The sequence below is a fragment of the Hyperolius riggenbachi genome, chromosome 3 (assembly GCF_040937935.1).
Source record: "Hyperolius riggenbachi isolate aHypRig1 chromosome 3, aHypRig1.pri, whole genome shotgun sequence".
NCBI classification, from domain to species: Eukaryota; Metazoa; Chordata; class Amphibia; order Anura; family Hyperoliidae; genus Hyperolius; species Hyperolius riggenbachi.
In genome coordinates, this window is record NC_090648.1 from 132118802 (window position 1) to 132141292 (window position 22491).

Consider the following 22491-nt stretch of genomic DNA (forward strand, 5'->3'; position numbering starts at 1 on the left):
TTTGATCAGTGGTGAAGGTATAAGTTATCATAAGATATTGACATCTGTGTTTCTTATCAGTTGGTCAGATCAGCTTGGGATACAGAAAGTGAGACGATCGGATGTCCTCTGGACCATTATCAGCTGCGAATCACACACAGACTCAGCCTGAAAAACATGTTAACCTTAGCATTAAAACCTGAGGTAGAGTAAGGATAAAAATGCCAGGCTTACTTTGATAGTGAGCTGAATTGATGATGTTTCACTAAATTCTGCATATCAGCAACAGCTAAGAAAAAAATATTTTAACCAAAATTGAGATTCAGTGACGGAGAGGCAATGGCAAGTTTTTATTTATTTATTTTTATTTATTCATTTTTTTTTCGTAGGAGGGGGTTGACATTTAACTCAGGGAAGCTTAAAAGTATTTGAGAATTTCATGCAATTCTTGTTGTCTAATTGTTATTTTAGCATTGAGTCCCACTTTAATGACCTTTGGCCTCAATTTACTAAGCTTATCTCCTGTCTTTAATAACTCTTCAAGAGTTGTTACCATGGTGATAAGGCAAGTAGTATTCAGGAAACATTTTACCTCAGGCAAACCTAAAGTTAACTCTTCTGTCTTTAAGTTAACTCTTCAATCCTTAAAATAACTCCAGCGTTAAAGACAGGCTGTTTATTAACTGCATGTGAAAATAACTACAGAGGAGGTAAAATAACTACAGAGGAGGTAAAATAACTACAGAGGAGGTAACTTAACTACAGAGGAGGTAACTTAACTACAGAGGGGGTAACTTAAGGAATGAAGAGATAAGATAACTCTCTCTTATGTGGAGGTAAGTTTTCTCTTGCCTTATTATCTCCAGCATGATCTTAGTAAATTGAGGCCTTTGTGTATTGCAGACAGAAAGCAGAAATCATATCTTTTAGGTGTTAGAATTGTCAATCAAATATTTCCATGAATGTGCTAAAGGGAACAAAAACACTGACAGCACATCAAACAAAATATAAACATGCATTCTGGCTGGGGTTCCACTTAAAGTCCAACTAAAGCAAAAGTTTTATAACACAAATTCTAAGGTAGTAAGTGAATATGAACAATGTATAAAAGCAAGTGATAGATAAAATGTGGCCAGTATGCTTCTAAAACTACAATGGCCTCAATTCACTAAGCTTATCTCCTGTCTTTAATAACATTTCTATAGTTATCACCATGGTGATAAGGCATGTAGTATCCAGGAAACATTTTGGCCTCAATTCACTAAGCTTATCTCTTGTCTTTAATAACTCTTCTAGAGTTGTTACCATGGTGATAAGGCATGTAGTATTCAGGAAACATTTTACCTCAGGCAAACCTAAAGTTAACTCTTCTGTCTTTAAGTTAACTCTTTAATCCTTAAAATAACTCCAGAGTTAAAGACAGGCTGTTCATTAACTGCATGTGAAAATAACTACAGAGGAGGTAACTTAACTACAGAGGAGGTAAATTAACTTCAGAGGAGGTAAATTAACTACAGAAGAGGTAACATAAGGAATGAAGAGATAAAATAACTATCTTACTGTGTAGAGGTAAGTTTTCTCTTGCCTTATTATCTCCAGCATGATCTTAGTGAATTAAGGCCTTTGCCTCAGGCAAACCTAAAGTTAACGCTTCTGTCTTTAAATTAACTCTTCAATCCTTAAAATAACTCCAGAGTTAAAGATAGGCTGTTAATTAACTGCATGTGAAAATAACTACAGAGGAGGTAACTTAACTACAGAGGAGGTAACTTAAGGAATTAAGAGATAAGATAACTCTCTCACTGTGTGGTGGTAAGTTTTCTCTTGCCTTATTATCTCCAGCATGATCTTAGTGAATTGAGGCCATTGTATCTTTCCTGCTGGTGTAGATTTTAAAGTGCCACGTGTTAATTTGGATGTGAGATATTGTCCATAGAATATTATAGAAAACTAAATAATAAAGTGTGCTTCCATGTAAGCAACAGTCTGGCCTTATTCAAATGTTCACAATAAAACAAGCCCAAAACTCCCATCCGCTGCTTCATAGCAATGTAGTTCCCAAAAAATCACCTTCATTAATTACCTCTATTCCTTTCAATCAAACATCAATCCTCAAAAAACAGAATTACATATAATAGTGTTGGCTGTTAAATCTTATAGAACCACCACCAGTGGTAAGGAAAATGACACCGTGTACATTATCGGTGCACCCACCACCTGCAGGAATCACACTCACCTGCACAGTGCCAGTTAGGTGTGTTGAGGCAACTCAAACAATGCATAACCACATGTAGTCCGATCTCCCAAATTAATTTTTTCAGGATCAATATGCATCAACACTTGACCTTATGCAATCACCTAAAAGCTAATAGTGTAAAACCATAAAATACTTTCTTCTAATAAAAGTAGTACTACTCATAAACAAATTGTAAACTCAAGCATACCACAGAGAGGGCGTCTCTTTCATTATTTGCAGCTGGCCGCTTCCTTCCTGTATGCTACGCCCAATGCGTTTCGTCATCCGACTCATCAGGGGCTGAGCAAGCCGCAATCAGGCAATATGTTAATAGTGTATTTAGGGTGAGTGGTGGGATGGGTACAATCAAACAAATCTCTTATGAGAGTAGAATATTGATAATGCTACCCATATTCTACTATCACCTGTTATGGGGCCAGATACAATAATCAGTCTATCTTATCCTATCCTCACACTAACATTCTTCTATCTATGTCTAATATTATCCTACCCTCTACCTAAGCCTATGCCCAACACACTGATCTACCCACTACCCACTATTAAATTACTACACTGGCTTACATACTGCTCAGAAAGTGGGGTCTTAAAATACCACTTCCTGTGGACTGCCAGTCCACAGGAAATGGGGAGGCTGTGAGCAGGCTGTGTCAGCATAGTGACTGACACAAGCTCCCACCTATCTGTTCAGCAAAATAGTAAATATGTCAGATGGAGGGAATGAACTATGAAGTCAGGGTAGTGGCGGTGAATGTGTTGGTAGCAGCAGTGGAGTGGCTATTGTGTAGTAGATGTCCAGGTAGTGGCAGTGGTTAGTGGAGCACTGGAGATTGGCTACAGTGTAGCCACATATCAGTTAGTGGCTGTGGGAATAGCAACAGTGGATTTTGGCTACTGTGTAGCTGAACTCCAGGTAGCGGTGGCAACTGGCGGGTCCTGCTAGTGGCTCTGGATAGCAACAATAGTGGCTAGTGGCTCTGGATAGCAATATTGTTGCTATCCAGAGCCACTAGCAGGACCCGCCAGTTGCCACCGCTACCTGGAGTTCAGCTACACAGTAGCCAAAATCCACTGTTGCTATTCCCACAGCCACTAACTGATATGTGGCTACACTGTAGCCAATCTCCAGTGCTCCACTAACCACTGCCACTACCTGGACATCTACTACACAATAGCCACTCCACTGCTGCTACCAACGCATTCACCGCCACTACCCTGACTTCATAGTTCATTCCCTCCATCTGACATATTTACTATTTTGCTGGACAGATAGGTGGGAGCTTGTGTCAGTCACTATGCTGACACAGCCTGCTCACAGCCTCCCCATTTCCTGTGGACTGCCTGGTAGTCCACAGGAAGTGGTATTTTAAGACCCCACTTTCTGAGCAGTATGTAAGCCAGTGTAGTCATTTAATATCCATATGGATAGATGTCCAGCTGCAGGCAAAAACAACTATAAAACAGATTTTAAACTTGAACACACAGTGCCAAAAGCAATACTTATAATTTACACAAAACAGCACGCTGGCTTTCAGAATTTAACAACTTCAATTTGGGGATTAGTCGATTGTTCAAAAATAATAGAATTTCTGTTGAACCACAGCTATTTCATGTCTCTTCAGCTGCTGCACAAAAATAAATACATAAGTGGGAAGGGGCTCATTAGAAGAAGTAAGGATTTCCTATTCTGTATCTTGCAGCCTACTGGAGTTGTTACTTTCCATTTATGAAGCTGCCACTCCCTGCCAGCACAAAAGGCCGCTGTTTGGAGATGCGAGATGGACTCTGAATTGCAATCAGGGGACAGAAAAAAAAATCATCCCTAAAATACACATTGCTTTAGGGCTGGTTCAGACGGACGTCTGCGTAGCGTCGCGTCTGGGGGCATTGCGGCGGCTGCGCGGTCAGGCTTTCAGTAGCCTTCGGTCGCATTCCGATGCGGTCGCGTTTTTTTTTCCCCCTAGGGGAACATTAGCCGTCGCGGTTGGCCGCCCCCTGGAAGCAACATGTCGCTTCCAGGGGCAGCTAAAACGCTAATGAAAATTTGGACCCGAACGTCGCGTTCGGGTAAAAGCGCGCAAAAGCTCGGTGTAAACGCTCCCATTCACTTGAATGGGAGCGTTTACCGCGATGTTCCCGAACACTTGCGGTAAACGCTCCGCAAGCATCCGTCTGAACCAGCCCTAAGGGAAGAGCACTAGCTTTATTTGAATTAGGGTAGGGGGTTTTGTACATAACTGTGCCATAAAGCAGGGATGCTCATTGGGATTTTGAAGAAATTAAATATCCGTATTTCGGATCGGAAATCAGCATTTCCGATTGGAACTAGTTGGAAAAACAGAAATTGTGTTTTTGCAGAAATTCTGCATTGCCACAACACTATAATTACCATTACCTGGTCGTTTTAGCCCAATCACAGAACTCGGAAGCAGTAAACCAATCAGAGAATGCAGAGTCATTTGGCCAATCAGAGAAGGCAAAAAATTACCCCCCAAAAAAGACACGAAAATTAGAAAACGGAACGCTGAAATTTGTGGAATCGGTAATTGGTATTAGCGGAAATAGGAATTTCCACAGAATCTGAATTCAGTGTTTCCGACCCTCCTTACAATAGAGTACTGCCAGGCCTGGGTTTACATGACAGGAGCCTATAGGCACAGATGTCCTGGCACCTTAGACCCCTCCATGTACCTGCAAACCCTGCTAAACTGCATCGCAAGGGTGCTGGCTGGCCCAGCTGTCACTTCTCCCTTTCTTCTCCTGCCCATCATAGCTATAGGTGCCCCTTAGCATTAGGTAACTATAGGTGCCCCCAGTGGAATGCCGAGATCCATGTCAGTAGTCTCTCATTACACTCTGCTCAGGCCTCTGCATAGGAGGGAAAGGAATGAGCCACCTTTCCATCAGCAGGCGCCTATAGGCATGTGCCTACAGTGCCTTATGGTAAATCCGGCCCTGAGTAATGCACTGTACAATCAATTTAAATAATGTGGTGTGAATTTAAGGTGCATACACATATTAAACATACATTTGCATGCATGCAAAATGTGAAATAGCCACTAGTAAAATATTGGTAAAATTACCAATATTCTACCGTTGGGCAGTGGTGATTCCGATAGTAAAATATTGGTACCAATATTTTACTATCACTAAACCTAACTCTATTTTCAGACGAGCTCTTCCTCTACCAATGCCTATCCCTAATTGGCCAAACCCCACTACTGCCTAGCCCTAACCAAACCTCAACTGATGCCTAACCCTAACCAAACTCCACTACCAATGCTTAACCCTCACTGACCCTCCACCAAAGCCTAAATCCTGACCATCCCTCCTGCCATAAACCTTCCAATATCTGTGCCACCTTTGACATTATAAACACCTGCTTTTTGAAAACGCAATGTTTATTGTGGGTGGCACACCATTTTATCAGGTGTCTCCGGTGCTATTAACATAGGTGCCTATAGGATGCCCAAACTTACCCAAAATTCTGATTTTGCCCGAGGTGGCCATTCTCACCTGTGGATGTCGCCTGATGAACCTTGTTCCCCAAAACAAGTTCAATCAGACTTCTGATTGATGAACTGCACAAAGTAATCAATAGAGAAAAGACAGTAACAGGATGTGTTGGAGCAATAGATGATTGACAAATGTGGTAAAAGTGTTTGAATTGGTAAGATATCAGACAAACATATATGTGTATGGTCAGCTTTAGGCTACAATAGGACTGCATAGAATCTGTCCTTTGGAGCCCTGGCTTCTTAACCCTCACAGTGTGTAAAGAAATAAAATGCCACTTTTGTGTAGGATTGGAACCACACATGCACATGTCTATCTCATTTTGCCTGATACTTTGTGGTCTCTTTAAGGGCCCTTTTCCACTAGAGCGATTGCGTTTGCGGAATCGCAAAATCGCAAACCGCAAACCGCTAGTGATTTTAAAATTGCTAGGGTTTGCTAAATAACATAGGAATCGCGGTAGGTCATTTCCACTACCGCGATTCGTTTTTTACTTGATCGCGAACGCTCGGCGGAACGAATATTGCTGCAATTTTGCTATGCATTGCATAGCACAGCAAAATCGCGATCGCAAACGTCGGGAAATCGACACAACATTTTGTACTTTTGCTTAATCGCAATCGCTAGCGTTCAGCGCAAACGCTAGCGATTTCTAGTGGAAAAGGGGCCTAAAGGGAATTTAGAAATTAAAATACACTCCTGATATAATGATTTGTATGTGTAGTACACATAAGAAATAGAATGTTAGTAGCAAAGAACAGTCTCAGTCTGTTTCCAGTACAGGAAGAGTTAAGAAACTTCAGTTGTTATATATTCAAAAGAGCTTCTCTGAGCTTTCCGACCCAACTTGGGTCGCTACAGTGCTGTTTTCTGAAGCACTTATCTTAACCTGTCTCTCACTGTTTCTTGTTTGTTTGGTTACGGTTTTACTGCAAGAACGTTCAAAGGTTCATTAGCTCTGCTCTTTGTTATAGTTTAAAATACAGAGTTTGATTTGTAAACTGCAAATATTAGAGAATGATACAATGTAACAAAAACAAACAAACAAGCAAACTATGTAACTGAAAATAAAAATATGAGACTCTTTTCTTTTCTTTGCTACTAATGTTCTATTTATTATCCATACTACACATACAATTCATTATATCATATGGTTTTTTGTTTTTTTGTTTTGTTTTCTTCTCACTTCAGTGTCTCTTTAATTTTATGTATGTCTCATATTTCTAGTTCCAAATATTTACATATTATTTGCAAATATGATTTTATCTAAACCAACTTGATATTTATATTTACTATCCAGCAGGATTTGTCAGCAGATAAATCATGGCCTTAAAAAGGTTCAGCAAATTTGAATTCGCTTTTAAGAGACGTTTAACCTGCCAAGATTTAGCAGAGAGAACCCCATCTCTACAGCGTCTGCATCATCCCCCTTAAGGCAGGAAAGATTAAGTTAAGCAAAGCTCTCCTTCCAAAATTCTGCATCTGTCACCCTGGCCCTGGCCCTCATCCCTGCCTCAGCCCTCGCTTCCCTTCAGCTCTCCTGGCATATGCGAGATGTTCACTTCTGAGCCCAGTTGGCAAAACTAAGGGTTATTTGTTTAAATATTAAAAAGAGAAGCAATTAAATATCTCCTGATTGCAATATTGTCTGTTGGAGGCTGAGAAACAGGGATATGTATTCGGGAGAAGCTACAGAGAACACAGATACAAGTGGAAAGAATGTTTTAGATATGAATAAGATTTTTGTAATATAATAAACAGATGTTTTGATAAGTTAAGAAACTGTTGTCTAAGCGATGTTTCTTATATATCCATTTTATTGATCTAATTACAAACTAAAAAGTTGCAGCATGAGAGATGGCGGGGATTGCCGGACAAGCATCTAAAGAACTATTGCATGGCAGACCGTAGGGTGTACTCACATCCGTAGGAATGAGTGAGAGAGACATAAGGAGAGTAGGAGACTGACATATTTATATCATTTTCATTTTAACCTCCTTGGCAGTACGATTCTTTCCGAATTTTAGGGTTTAAAAGCGGTGCAATTTTTTTTGCATGCTTTTAGACCCTAAAACTGGGGGGGATCACACCACAGAGAGATCTTCAGCAGCGCAGCACTCACTCACCTACCTGGGATCCAGCGCTGCAGTTTTCCATCCGTCCACCAGGTGGCTGTAACCCTGTGGTGAGATCACCGTCTGTTGTCATGACAACAGATGGGGATCTCACCAGGGGGATGCAGAGCCTCCTTGGAGAGGAAAAAGAATGGTCGGCAACATCAGGATCCTGCGGGAGGTGAATGAAAACACCAGCTGCTCGCATTGCTCTGCGTAGACCTTCCAGTGGCTATCATGAATCCACCTCGGGGTTACTGCTACTGGCTTGTTTTTTCCACCCCGAGCCGGACTTGTGATTATTGCTAAGGAGGTTAAGCAATGCTCATTGCCCGGCTGTTCTGCTGGTGAACATGCAAAAAGGGCGCTGGGGAAATTTGTGCACCCAAAATACCCACTAGTGGAATATTGGTGAATTAACCGATATTCTACTATTGTACAGTGGCAATTCTGATAGTATATTGATAGACAAGACAAATAACCTTTAAATTATGCTTTTCTCCTGACTAAAAGCGCCAGAGCTGCAGCCACTAGGGAGCAGTCTATAGGCAGTAGCAGCGTCATTGAGTCTTTCCCAAGTTCCCTTTGCTGAATAGGTGCTGGCTTACTGAATAGGAACAGCCAAGATGTGAACCCAGGGTGTAGCTAGAAGTCACTGCCCCCCCCCCCCTGCAAAACTTTGAATGGGGCCCCCCTCAGTTCCCCATCCCCTCAAAATAGAAATCCAGCATCAGGCAGGCACCCCCCCAATCGGAAATCAGACAAGGACCCCCACCTCCCCCCCCCCCACAAAGAAAGTATATCAGGGACAGGCTGGAAGGCACTCACTCCCCCCCTCCTTAATACAGAAATCAGGCAGCAGGCAGGCTGGCACCCCCCAAAATAGAAATCGGGCGCTTTCCCCCCCCACCCCCCCACCCAAAAAAAAACATATCACAAACAAGAAGGTAGGTGCTCACTCCTCCCCCCACTCTCCCTCCTCCTAAACAGAAAAAAAGACAGCAGGATTATGATGAAGAAAAAATAATTATATATGTATCTAATATATTCCTGCGTGGCATGGCTAAAGGGATTTGGGGTGTGTACTCACATTAGCGCACGTGTCGGAGACGGCCGCCGCCACTAATAGAAATGGGGACTCATTTTAAATTGAAAGCAGCAAAGCCAAGATCAGTCTCTTAATTGTATCAAAAGTGTTTTCATGTGAGATATATGTAGCAATAAATACAGACTTACCTGGAGCCGACCCCAATACCTCCATGGGGTGCAATGAAAAAGCAAGGGCCAAACCCATCTACTGGTTTATTTTCCCCTTTAGTTCCACCTGTAGTTTTCAAGGCACAAGTTTTTTAGCTCTTATTTTCACTTTACATATTATATTCATTTTACATAAAGACCAAGGAAAAATACATACATTTCTATTCTGTACTGACCTTCATGCATTTATGCTGTCTATTGTGAAAATAGACATTTGAAAACTAATTTCAGAAACATTTTTCTGCCCAGCAGGTAAACCTATGCACTTCACATGAGGTTACATCTGTAGAAACATTATGTCGCCTTCACAATCACATGAAAATTGAAAATGTTTGTATGGAGATGCATCCAGGGTGATAACATTATTCCATTTTATTAAACTGTGGTAAAACTGATAGTTTGTTAAACAACATCACAGTGCATACTGACACTAGCTGATATTCTTCTTCCATTCATATTTTGCATCTGGCCAGCTGATAAAGTTAGTGTCCAAGACATGGAACTGAAGTCAGTTTACTTACTTAAAGGACCACTATCACGAAAAAAGTAGGCAGTTAAAATCTTACTGAACAGACAGGTTTTGGGCCAGTCCATCTCCTCACGGAGGATTATCAGAGTTTTCTTTTCAACAGCATTTCCGGAACAGCACTGACAAAATAGTGTGCAAGTGAGTAGGGAGGCTGGCTGGTATCTTGCTATTATGGCAGTTAAACTACTGCTGTACAGGGAATGCAGTTGAAAACAAAGAAAACCCTGAGAATCCCCCATGAGGAAATGGACTGGCCCAAAACCTGTTGGTTCTGTCAGATTTTAACTGCCTATTTTTTTTTCACGACATTGTGGCCAATGTCCAGGGGGGGGGGGGGGGGGGGCATCTACGTTACCCCTTAAAAGGATAGATTCCTTACCTTTGCAAATTGTACGCAGCTGCAAGTGCAAAATGCATGTCCTGGGTGTAAACACACCAATAGATATGGGAGATATGGGGAAGAGCAGGAGGCCTGTGATGGTGTGGCCGTTTGTGCATTTGAGCAGCAGGAGGACAGTGGCATCTGGCTAGTGTATGTATAGCACCGTCAGTGAGGCTAACTATATGGAGCAGAAGGTCTGCGGTTGTGTGGGTCGCCAGACAAGCGTGCGGGCGGAGTCAAGACACTGCCCCTGCTTCCCCATCACCCTAAGCATAGGCCTGTCGGGCCTGCCCACAAAACCGGCCATGTGCACAGTAACCCAAAGCCACTTGTAGCACAGTACGGCCACATTTGTGCATAAAGGGGAGCATGGTTGCAATTTAAAAGAGGGTCCTGGGCAGTAGTGGTGGTCTTCAGGAGGACATGACAAGCCTCTGAAGGAACCCTCCTCTTAGGTAAGTATCTGTTTCTTTCATTTTATTCTACCTTGAGTTTGCTTTAAATTCATGTACACGTCAGTATAACTTTAATTTCTAGGCAGAGTTAGATTTCTAAATATAAAAAAGTGGCAGCATCACCCTTCTATAAGATAAGGTGTTTGTTTTTATTATTACACCGTCTGGGAGAACCAGGCATTCCTCTTGAAACTTATGGCTGAATTCACCTCATGCTCTGAACCTTTTGGTTATTTTCTCAACTTTCCCTCATGCGCGAGTATTTCAGTCTATTATCTGAAGCGATGTCATCCATAAAGCATCACGCCTGTCAGGCTCTAACTTTCCCGTCGGAGGGGATGTGAATCACGCCTCGGCATTATACGGCGTTCCAGCGCCGCCGCTGCTCTCTTCTGCTGACACTGCAGCCAAACCAACCTGTTTGAAAAGCGGCCTGACGGCTCATAAATCTTTGCCGTTTGACTGTGTGAATGGTTATGTCCTGGCAGGAAACTCAGACGGCTGAATATCAGTAAATGGGCCTTATTCTCACATGAGCGCGTGCCACAATCACATTCCCTAGCTCTGATAAGCAGGAGTGAGACATTTAGGGACACGCTGTGTGACTGTGATAACTTTTTCTCCCCTTTTGTATTATAATGCAACCAGATAGAAACACCTGTCAATGAAGTTTTTTCCGCTGCCACAAATTGCAAGGGGAATTGATTTTTCGTCCTCAGCAGTTGCGCATCTGGCAGTGCAATTTTCTTTCTGTCAGCTGGGTGTTTGATGGGAGGAGTGTGACCTATGCATGGGGACATTAATACATTCTTGGGAAATGAGTGCAGGTAGATAAAGGCCCGTCTCCAGATAGAGAGGCAGGTCAATTTAGTGTCTGAGCCTCAGAGATGTCCCAGCATGAGATACCAGTGACACAGCAGAGCTAAGTGTGCAGAGACTGCGAAATGAAACACAAATGACTCACCTTTTTAACTCCCAGGCTGCCTCATCATACATTAAAGTTGGTTTACTTCTATTGCATATTTAAAGTGGACCTGAACTCTTGCACAGGACAGAAGAGAAATTAACCCTATATGTACTGTATTTAGAGAGTTTAGCCTATCTAAGTCCCCCCTCATTCGTGTCTAATCACAAGTTGTAATTTGACCTCTCCCAGTGTCACCTGACTGCAATGGCAGATACGGCAGATAAACTCATTTAAAAGCACTGGATGTTAACAATATGTCTGCTTCTATGAAAGCAGGAAGTAGAAACGGTGCAGTTTCAGGATTTGTGTCAGCCGTAACAAACAAATCTTTTTCCTTAAAGGTTTTTATGCTGCAGATCTTTTAAAGCAGAGAGGAAGTTCTGAGTTCATGTCCCCTTTAAAATAGGCTAATATGAGTTGCCATCCTTAACCTGTATGCTATCCAGCTGCTCTCAGTAGTGTACTTTCATTGTTTATTTTACACAGCTTTTGAAGCACCTAAACATCAGAACTTCTTCTATGCTCTAAAAGATGAGTAACTGCATAATAACCTTTAAAGGACAACCGAGGTGACATGTGACATGATGAGATAGACATGTGTATGTATAGTGCCAAGCAAACAAATACTGTAACTAGGCTGAGTTCCTATTTTTCTTTCTCTGCCTGACAAAGTTAAACATCAGGTATCCAAGTGACAGTTTCTGCCCGGGGTCGGGACTGGGCATGATTCGTTCAGACTATAGTATAACCCTCACTGATAAGTAATTACAGCCATAAAACATTTTCCAGTCAGTAAAACATCTTGCATGTGTATACATCAATCAGGGAGTGTAATTAGAGTACTGTTTCACACTGACACACCAAACTCACTGTGTAACGCATCGCAAACAGCTGGTTGTGTAGTGACGGCCCTACTGGACTGGTGCGCACCATGGCAAGAGTGCAGGCCATGGCGGTTTTCAAGCCCATATGTTCGCCGGGCTGTGGTAGCTCAATGATAGGACAACAGTGACTGTCCAGCTGATCAAATTTGGTCTGTCCACAATGAACCAACGACCTTATTTATTATCGCAGGTGTGCCACCCCCCCCGACACACTAATTTAGCCATCGTCATTGCTTCATTGTGATACGCAATCCCCTTCACCGCGGCAAGGTAATGATCACAAAGGGGAATTGGCACATGTACATGCCTTTTGTTTTGTTGTTGCAGCTGCAGTGCAGCCAGAAAAATTAGGCAGGCATGTACACGCAGCAGAAAGATTATTATAGCGGCCGCTGCTAGCGGCCTTAAAAATTTAGGAATCCACCTGGAGTCCTGGATCCTGTTGGTGGTGGCCGGAGAAGGCAGTCAACCGGCCTGCGGGCAGAGGTGCTGTGTAGGGAGCGACTTAGTCTTGGGGCAGGCAGTCACACGGCGTGCATGCAGAGATGCTGTGTGTGGGGACTGACTTAGTCTTTGGGCAGGCCTGAGCATGCTTTGCAGACCAGGCATCCATGGTCAGATGAACCCTTGACCCAACGCTGTGTGCCAGAGATGTCACCACTTGCCTTTCAACATCATGGTACAATTTAGGTATCACCTTTTTTGAGAAAAAAGCGGCCTGGTATCTTCCACTGCGGTGTGTGGCTTTGCTTTTGTGTGCTGATTTTCCTCAGGTGGTCAACCCATTGCAGTTCGTGCTTTGTAATCATGTGCCTTCGTAAGGTAGTTGTCCCTACGCGGGTCTTGGTCTTTCCATGGCTCAATTTTCGGTGGCAGAGAGTACAGATGGCCTTGCTCTCATCTGAGGCAGACACAGACAAACATGTCCACAATGCTGAGCCCTGTGGTGAGGGCACTTTGGTGAAGGCGGCCGACTGAGTGTTAAGTGGGGTGCCAGAATCAGAGCAGGAGGAGGAAGATATGTTACGCTTCCATGCGGAAGCTGAGAAAGATGAGGTGTTCTGTGTTAAATAGTCAACTACATCCTGACAATATTGGGGGTTGTTGGCACTATCCTTCTTCTGAGCACTTTGGTCGAGGGCTGCATGAAATCATGACAGCACGACCTCGAACAGACCTGCCAGATGGCCTGCCTCTGCCTTTTGTTTTGTCCATATTGGGGGGGATGAAGTGAAAGGTATGCACTGACTTGACTAATACAATGTGCAGTCACATAGGTGCAGTTAACAGGTATGCAAAAAGTGGTATATCACACTGCGTGCAATCACATAGGTAGGTAAGTTCAATGAACACAACAAGTAGATATATGCAGTGATGGGTATTACAATGTGCACCTGTCACACACACAGGTAGTCACTAAATGTGCTGGGCCTGGCAGTGGCACACACAGTAGGAATTAGCAAGGCTGTCTATGCAACACAAGTGTCTGTGGGAAACACACACACACACACACACACACACAGAAAAGAAAAAGAAAAGATCACAAGAACAAGATTAGCTCTCAAAAGAGCTGTTGTGGGGTGCTTTTTTAGCAATAACAATCAGCAAGGAGCAAGCTAAGCTACAAGAGCCTAACTAAGCTTTCCCCATAGGTTTCTGCACAGCAGCTCTCCCTTCTCTAATTACTGCAGGCACACGATTGAGTCCAATGCCTGACGCTGCCTGCCTTTTATAAGGGGGGGAGTGGCTCCAGGAGGGAGTGTAGCCTGATTGGCTACAATGTGCCTGCTGACTGTGATGGAGGGTCAAAGTTGACCCTAATGATGCACTATGGGGGGTGAACTGAACTTACACAAAAGTTCACGGTACCCTGCGAATGCGAACCACCGAAGTTCGCCGGGAACCGTTTGCCGGCGTACCATTCGGGCCATCTCTACACATCACTTGTTGGTGAGTGCAGTTTATTCCAACCTGATCAGGTTCTAGGCTTGTGTTCCAGGCAGCTGGATGGCTTTGTTTTTTTTATATAGCTGAAATGTATATAGGTTGTAAAACCTTTGCCCGGCTGTCTCACTGATCTCTCTGACATCAGTAATATCTGAATCTATCTCACACCTGAAACAAACGTGTGGCTAATTCAGTCAGACTTCAGTCAGAAATATGTGATCTGTCCAGGGTCTATATCTAAAAATATCAGAAGCTGGAGATCGTTAGATCAGCCAGGCATTTGAATTGTTTAAAAGGAAATAAATATGTCCGAGACCATATCCTTCTCACTTCAGGTTCCCTTTATGAAAGAATTGAGGTATCATCAGCTTTATTTTGTCATAAAAATAGTCTTATTTCTGGACTGTGTGAGCAGAGACCCAGGACAAGGTCCTCCAGCACCCAAGGCTGAGACACCAAAGTGTGTCCCTCCATCCCTCCCACCCCAGCCGCCACACGCTGATTGCTATTAGACTAAAAGGCGCCCCAGGGCCACCAACCCTCCCAACACCTTAATCCCTAGTTATCTGGCTTGCAGTCACTGCCGTGTACCCATTTTCTTATTTTAGCTCTGCTTCAAGCACAATAGGGGAATTATATTTGAGTGAATTGTGCGCTCCCCCTACACTGCGTCCTGAGGCTGAAGTCTCTCTCGCCTCTGCCTGGGCTGCCTTGTGTGTGGGGATTGGTTATGGTTAACTCTCTCTGAGTTATCCTTTAACTTTGCCAATCAATACACTCATTTTCCTAAATGCCTAAAGCAGCATCATGTTGTCATTTTCATTTACAAAACGAATGGTTATTTTTCCTATCTAACCTTACAGTGTTGGATGGATTTCTTATCTCGGGATCTTGATATCTTGGGATAGTCAGGTGAAATTGGAAATGTTGCCTTAGCATGTGTAGCAAAACAAATCTGCTCTTCCATTAGTCAGGTGAATGTACAGTTACAATGTTTGCGCTCATACAATTTCTATTTATACGTGATTAAGGCCTACATAGTATAATATCATTGCGTATTATGAAGCCTATGCCTTACAGATGTGACCCTGGAGAGGTCACAGGAAAATGGGGTTGTTAAAATTCCTATTTTTTTCCCTTGAACTTGCCTGGAGCATAATAACCTCTGCACACACTAATCTTCCTGAATACCTTCAGCAGCTTAGCAGGAGCATATCGTGCTACCATTTACATTTTTAGCTGCCCCTGGCTGATGCGTAAGCGCTAAAACATGGTCTGACCTCTCACAGCGGGAAATTTATTGCACAATAAATTGAACCGTTTGTAAGCGATTGCGGCCTCCTGCAACACCTTTACATAAGTACACGTTAGGCAAACAAATGTAAGAATGAGAAAGACGGAGTCAGGAGGGAATTTTCCTGTTCGGATTTAGGTAATCAGGGATTTACCTGCTTAGTGAAATAGCAGCTTATAAAGAAACAAATCAGAATAGGTTATACACATACTGTCAATAATAGATAACACAGATCGGATGTTTCTTTTGTTTTCTTTTTTCTTTTTTTTATGGTTTACAAAGTTCAAGGTCCCAGAGTAACACAATGTTTAGATACAGAAGTCATTTTATTTCTTTTGGTGCTCATTGTCAGCACAAGTTAAAAAACTGATGAGAAAATTAGGGATGCCCCTTCGGATTGTGCGGATTTGAAATTTCCACATTTCCGATTGGACATTAGAAATCAGAAAATGGAAATCAGAAGACGGAAATCCGCAGGAAATGCAATTTACCGCAATTCGGTAATTTTAGCCCAATCAAAGAACCCGGAAGCATTGGACCAATCTGGGAATGCAGTTTTAGACCAATCACAAGACTTGATTTTCAGTTTTCCTGATTTCTGTTTTTCCAATTTCAGGGTTTTTTTTCCATTTTTTATTTTTTCATTTTTTGTGTTCTCTGGTGCAAAAAAAAAAAATGACTAATGAAATACCGTATTTTTCGGAATATAAGACACACTTTTTCTTCCCCAAAACTAGGGGGGAAAAGTGGGTGCGTCTTATATTCTAAAGGTACGGTATTTGGGCCCCAAAACATACTTACCGGTTCCTGCTGCCGCGATCCTGTCCTCCTCCGTCTGACTGCCGCCATCCAAGGGTCATCCGAGGGTCCCAGCTGTGGTCATCTGAGGGTCCCAGCCATCCCATCCAGAATCCCGGCTCTTCAGTGTCCCAGTCGCCAGATCGTCTTCACTGCAGACAGCAGTCATGCGGTAATCGCGCTTCTGCCTCGCCGACATCCTCCATGGTAATGGCGTCCTCTTCCTAGTTACGGTGCCCCCTTCTGTGTGACGAGCGCCGCATGTGCGCCGGGGTCACGCATGACTTCAGGCGCACGTGCGCCGGGGTCACGCATGACGTCAGGCGCACATGCGCTGCTCGTCACACAGAAGGGGGCACCGTAACTAGGAAGAGGACGCCGTTACCATGGAGGATGTCGGCGAGGCAGCAGCGCGATTACCGCATGACTGCTGTCTGCAGTGAAGACGATCTGGCGACTGGGACACTGAAGAGCCGGGATTCTGGATGGGATGGCTGGGACCCTCAGATGACCACAGCTGGGACCCTCGGATGACCCTTGGAAGGCGGCAGTCAGACGGAGGAGGACAGGATCGCGGCAGCAGGATCAGGTGAGATGCTGCAGGGGCAAAGTGTAGTGTAGTTTGTGTTGGGTGCAGGATTTAGTTAGTGTAGTGTAGTTTGGGTTGGCTGCAGGGGTTAGTTAGTGAAGTGTAGTGTAGTAGTGTAGTGTAGTTTGGGTTTCTACAGGGGTTACTTAGTGAAGTGTAGTGTAGTTTGGGTTGGCTGCAGGGGTTAGTTCGTGTAGTGTAGTGTAGTTGGTGGGGGCAGCAGGGGTAAGTGAAGTGTAGTGTAGCAGGATTTAGTGTAGATGAGCAGTTCAGCTTAGATAGAGACAGTTTTAGGGGGTTTAAAGGTCCATAAGACACCTCTGCACCATAGACGCACCTAGGTTTCGTTTTTTTTTTCCCCCTGATTTTTGCCTTCTAAATCTAGGTGCGTCTTATATGCCGGAGCGTCTTATATTCCGCAAAATACGGTACTACTCAAAAATCGGAAATTAAAAAAAACGGAAATTAGAAATCGGAAAAGATGGAAATTGGCATTGGTGGAAATCATAATTTCTGTGTAATTGGAAATGGGCACTTCCGACCATCCCTAGAGAACACCAGAATGTGAAGCAAGGGCAATAAAAGTTTTTATATAACACTTGGCTTTCAAATGTATCAGTGCAGAGGGTCAAACAGATGAATGTATGGATGAAATGAAGGACCCCTCATGGAGAGAAACTAGTAGAGAGTCTCGCCTTCTTCATGTTCTACTTACATGTCCTCACTCCAGCCCAGGTGTCCCCAGTGGTCTGTGAGTTGTGACACTTTGTGCACATGTGCATGATACATTGTGTGCACAACCAGGCGTCTACAGCATCCATAGCATAGATTTTGGTGCCCATTCGGCACCCACACTGCACCGGACTTTGGTGCTATAGGCTGTAATGTTAATGTCCAGTCTCCATTGCAGTTCATACTCATTATAACAGGTGTTATGCAACACACAGGGGCGGATTTAGCATAAGGCAATGTAGGCATGTGCCTATAGGTGCCTGATGATGGAAAGGCAGCTCACTCCCCTAGTGTCTCCCTCCCTCCTTCTCAGCATAACACTGGGCAAAGTCTAGGGTGCCAGGACATCTGTGCCTATAGGCTCCAGTGATGTAAATCAGAGCCTAAAACCACACAAAAATTAAATAAAAAGCAGTATTGTATGTTTTATACACAAAGACAACTTTGTATCTCTGAAATGTTGAAACTCAAGTTGTTCGTAAGTAGAGAGCTTGTTTTTTGTAGGGTATTTGCACTTTGTTTACATATTCACACTATATTTTAAAAGAAAAAAAAACTGGTAGGGCACTCCCATCTTTTTAACCCCTTATTTCCAGTGTAGGCAGGGACTGCTCATAACCGATGAGCCTGTGATTGCCGGTCTTGGCTGCTTGATAACAACCCTTATAGTTCTTGACATCAGAGGGTACTCTGCAGGAGAGGAGCAGAACCCCCCACTCCCAACACACACACAAACACTCACATACACCCTGTTACAAACCAACCTGGCCAGATGTCATAAACATGGGTGTTGTTCTCTAAAGTCAGTAACCAGAAAGCAAGGGAGTAGTAGTATGGGGAAACATTGATAAAAGTGTATCAAAAAGCCCAGAGATCTTCTCCCTCTCTTGGGAAAGTATATGGGACATTAGCACCCTTTATCCATCCCCACAAATAGTTGGGGACAAAAAGACATCTCAGGAAAGTGCTTTGTTTAGAAATGGATACCATCAATTTAAAAAGGTTTCACCTCCCCCACCAAAATCTCTGAATTTCCCTCTGGGGGCTTCAATAGTATCTGAATCACACTCCTGGAGCCCAAGTGCTGCAAGGCAACCCAATAAAACATAAACAAAAAAGTTTGCTCTTTTTGTGTCTATTGGAGAACTGTCACTTCCTGTTTTCAATGACCTCGTCAGTGGCACAGGAAATGAGATGAACCTTGCCTACTGGAGCTCAATCTGAAATGAAAATAGGACAACGATGTAACCATTTTACTATAAATTACAGATAATGTTTTGGCTGGTGTTCCACAGTGGCTAACATTTTGCAGTTCAGTTCACAGTGGCATGCATGGCACTAATCAGGGCTTTTTGGCACTGGGTGAACCAAAAGACAGATTACCCTGCTGCCGCACACATTGGGGGTGGCGCTAAATACTATCCCCCCTCCGAGTCGTGACAGCTTGGAGGGGGAAGTAATTCTGGGTCTGGCAATCGAGGGACCTCTGCGTTACCCATGCGCGGAATATAACATTACTGCTATTGCAGCACGTGGCGGGCGCCAAAAAGCCCTGCCTCATTTACAGTAATTAAATAAAAACTGTAAACTAGAAAATGAAAATAATGGCTAAAGCTATATGATGATGAATGACGACTGAGAAATGATGATAAAGGTGATGATGATGGATGATAATAGATGATGATGGACGATAGATAATGATGGATGATGAGGATAATGATGTAAGATGTTAGCGCTCCAGGACAATGCTCTCACTCTCAGAAACTCTCCTCACTCTTATTCTGCAAAATGCATGGCGGAATTTCCCTTCTACACTATCGATTATTTGTCACATTCGCTAATTACAAGCAGGTACTCTTTATGTGAAACATACCACTGTGTGTCTTGTAGTAAATACGGAAACAAGCTCTTTGTGCGACTCTTTGTGTTTTGTAATCCAGCGCTGTAGTAAAAAACATTTCCCAGCATGCAATATTTACTCTACTGCTAGGGAGTTTATTATGCTGGGATAGGATATTGTGAGAATGGTGTTTATATACCGTCTGCCACATTCAGTTGTCTCTTGGAACAACGAGTGAAAGTTTGAAGAAAATACACAGCCCATATTCGGGATGCATATCATTAGGGCTGCAATCTGAAAGCTTTGGCTTTCATTTCCTGCCCATCTATACTTTAGATACTTTAGTGTTATTTACAGCAGGATGGTACAATAACAAATCAATAGAGAGATAGCGCATCGCTGATTGCCTGCCAGTCACAGGTGGTCATTAGTCCTCTTATCTTTCCATTACCCTCCTCTCCTGATCCAGATTTATATGTGGCTCTGATTGGGTAATTAGAATTCCATTTCTATTACACAGAGAGTGTAATGCACATCTGGGCTCAGTAATATAATTCCCAATGTCCCATAAATAATACAAAAAACACATCTATTCCAAACAAGATGGACCCTTACATGAATGGAAAGGTAACTGTGCAGGGCAGTTTTCCGGGGAAGTAGAACATAAAGGAGGTGAATGAATGATGATGTTAATATTGTGCTTCTAGTAATAATAATAAAAACAATAATTCTCAAATAATAAAGATACCATACTGGCCATATCACGTTGTTATAGGTAAACATTAAAGAGGAACTTAAAGTAGACCTGAACTCTTGAACAGGACAGAAGGAAAGCATAGAGAAATGCACCCTGTATGTGTTTAGAGAGAAGAGCCTTTCTAATTCCCCCTGACCTGTGAATAATCACAACTGTAATTTGATCTCTCAGCTGTGTCATCTGGCTGCCTCAGCAGAGCAGCTAATTGGTAAACCCAGGATGTTAACAATATGTCTGCTTCCATGAAAGCAGTAAATAAACACACACTGCAGACAATCTTTTAGAGCAGAGAGGAAGTTCTGAGTATAGGTCTGTTTTAACTGAATATAACTTAATTAATACATATACTTATGTTTTACAATATCAATTTTATAAATAATTTAGTCAGTGTTTGCCCATTGTAAAATTTTTCCCCACCCCGATTTGCATTCCTTGATTCATCACAGGTGACATCTTAAGTGCTGACAAGGTGCATCACTGCAGAATGTTTGTTTGTTGTTTGCTCTGAAATGAACAGAAACAACACCTGGTCTCCCAGAGTGCACAAAGAGAAGAAGGCTGCATGATAAACAGCCTGGGCTAAACATCACTTGGAGGGCGGGACTACATAGCAATATATACCAATATATAGAAATAGGAAAATGAATGTAAAAGTGGGCAATGTCACACTTACCGCTGTCGGGTTTCAGCGGAGGCCTCCCATTAATCTGCGGCAGCCATCCCAGCAGACTTCTGGGACTAGCATGGTCGAGCTTGAGTGACATGGCCGCGTGCTACTAGGCACACTCACGCACGCCTCTAGCCCCTTTATACTTATGGCGGGGGGCATGGCTTTAGCATGTGCGAGAAGCTCAGTGTAATTAAACCTTGACCAAACAAGCGCCTAGTGGATTTGCATCTTGTTGCAGCCCCTGCTTTTTTTTATGCCATTTCCCAATCAGTCCAATCAGGCTAGTCCAGTCATGCCAGCCCAGTTAGTCGGTAGTACTGCCTGTCAGTCTTATCAGTCAGTTCTGCCAGGAAGTCCTGTCACGTCAATCCTGTCATGCCAGTCCTGTCTTCTCCCTTTAGTCCTGTCATATCGGTTCTCTTTCTCTTTCCCTAATGGCAAGGTGACCCCTCCTGTTCTTCTCATCTCTGGGGAGCAGTTCTAGGGGTCATGATCTGGTAGGTATCAGACAGCAAAGTAGTCCGCCACTTATTAGGGGTGACAGCCATCATCCCTTGTGGGGTGCTCTGATGAATACCCATACTCAGACTCCATGCCCTGGGAGTGCCTGCACCAATCACCGGTGCCAAGATCAAGGGGACCCTGACAGGTATCCTGAATAGTTTACTACATTCTCCTATACATCACTACATTTCCTCTTTAAATAATAATTTCCTAAAGGCTTAAAACAATCTATTAAATTTCATCCAAATGCTTTAACCAACTTTGATCTAATTAGACAAAAATAAGCCATATAAGCAGATAAACCTCCTGGATATCACATTCTAGGCAATACATTTGTGTGTTTAACTCTAAAAATCCCACACATGCAATGGCAAAACTCATAGTTTCAGTACCACAAGAAGTATAGGGATGGGATTTCACTCAGCATACAAATTGTATTAACATTTTCACAAACTCTAAAAATTACTCATGCACGGATCAACTCTATAGATCAGTAATCAGAGTGCTCAAATGTTGCTTTTTAGTTTTAATTCAATCTTCTGCCAGTAAAAAAAAAAATGGATTCAGGCTCCTGTGAGTGGGTGTGCTGTTATTTGGATTGCAGCATCCAGTTGTTCTGATTACAAGGGGCAGGCCACAGGATAAATATCTCTGAGAAAAAGTGCAGCCTTTAACACTGAAAGTCTTCCACAGAAAATAAATAAATGGATGGGTAATTGTTAGAACATGCCACCCACCACCAGACAGTATTGCGGGCCACCTATAACAGAAATGGTGCCTTGATCAACCTCCAGAAGACCAGGGGCTGAATTACGTCTGAGCAATGCATGTGACAATTATTGTATGTATTTTTGGAAACCTAGTCCAAAATTAACACCCCATACTGAAAGTGCTACCACTACAGTATTGTAGAACAGTACTACCTATGCGGTGTCTGTCAAACAGAATGGAATGGCAAATCAAAAATTCTGCCATGTGCTTAGAAAGCAAGACCATGATGCATTATTAGAAGACGGTGTTTAG

General features: G+C 43.0%; 1 protein-coding gene across 1 annotated transcript in view; it reads left to right on the forward strand.

Moving 5' to 3' along the window:
- The window catches only part of UNC5D (unc-5 netrin receptor D), an 868705-nt gene that overhangs the window by 284928 nt on the left and 561286 nt on the right, over positions 1–22491 (forward strand). The window lies entirely within an intron of this gene.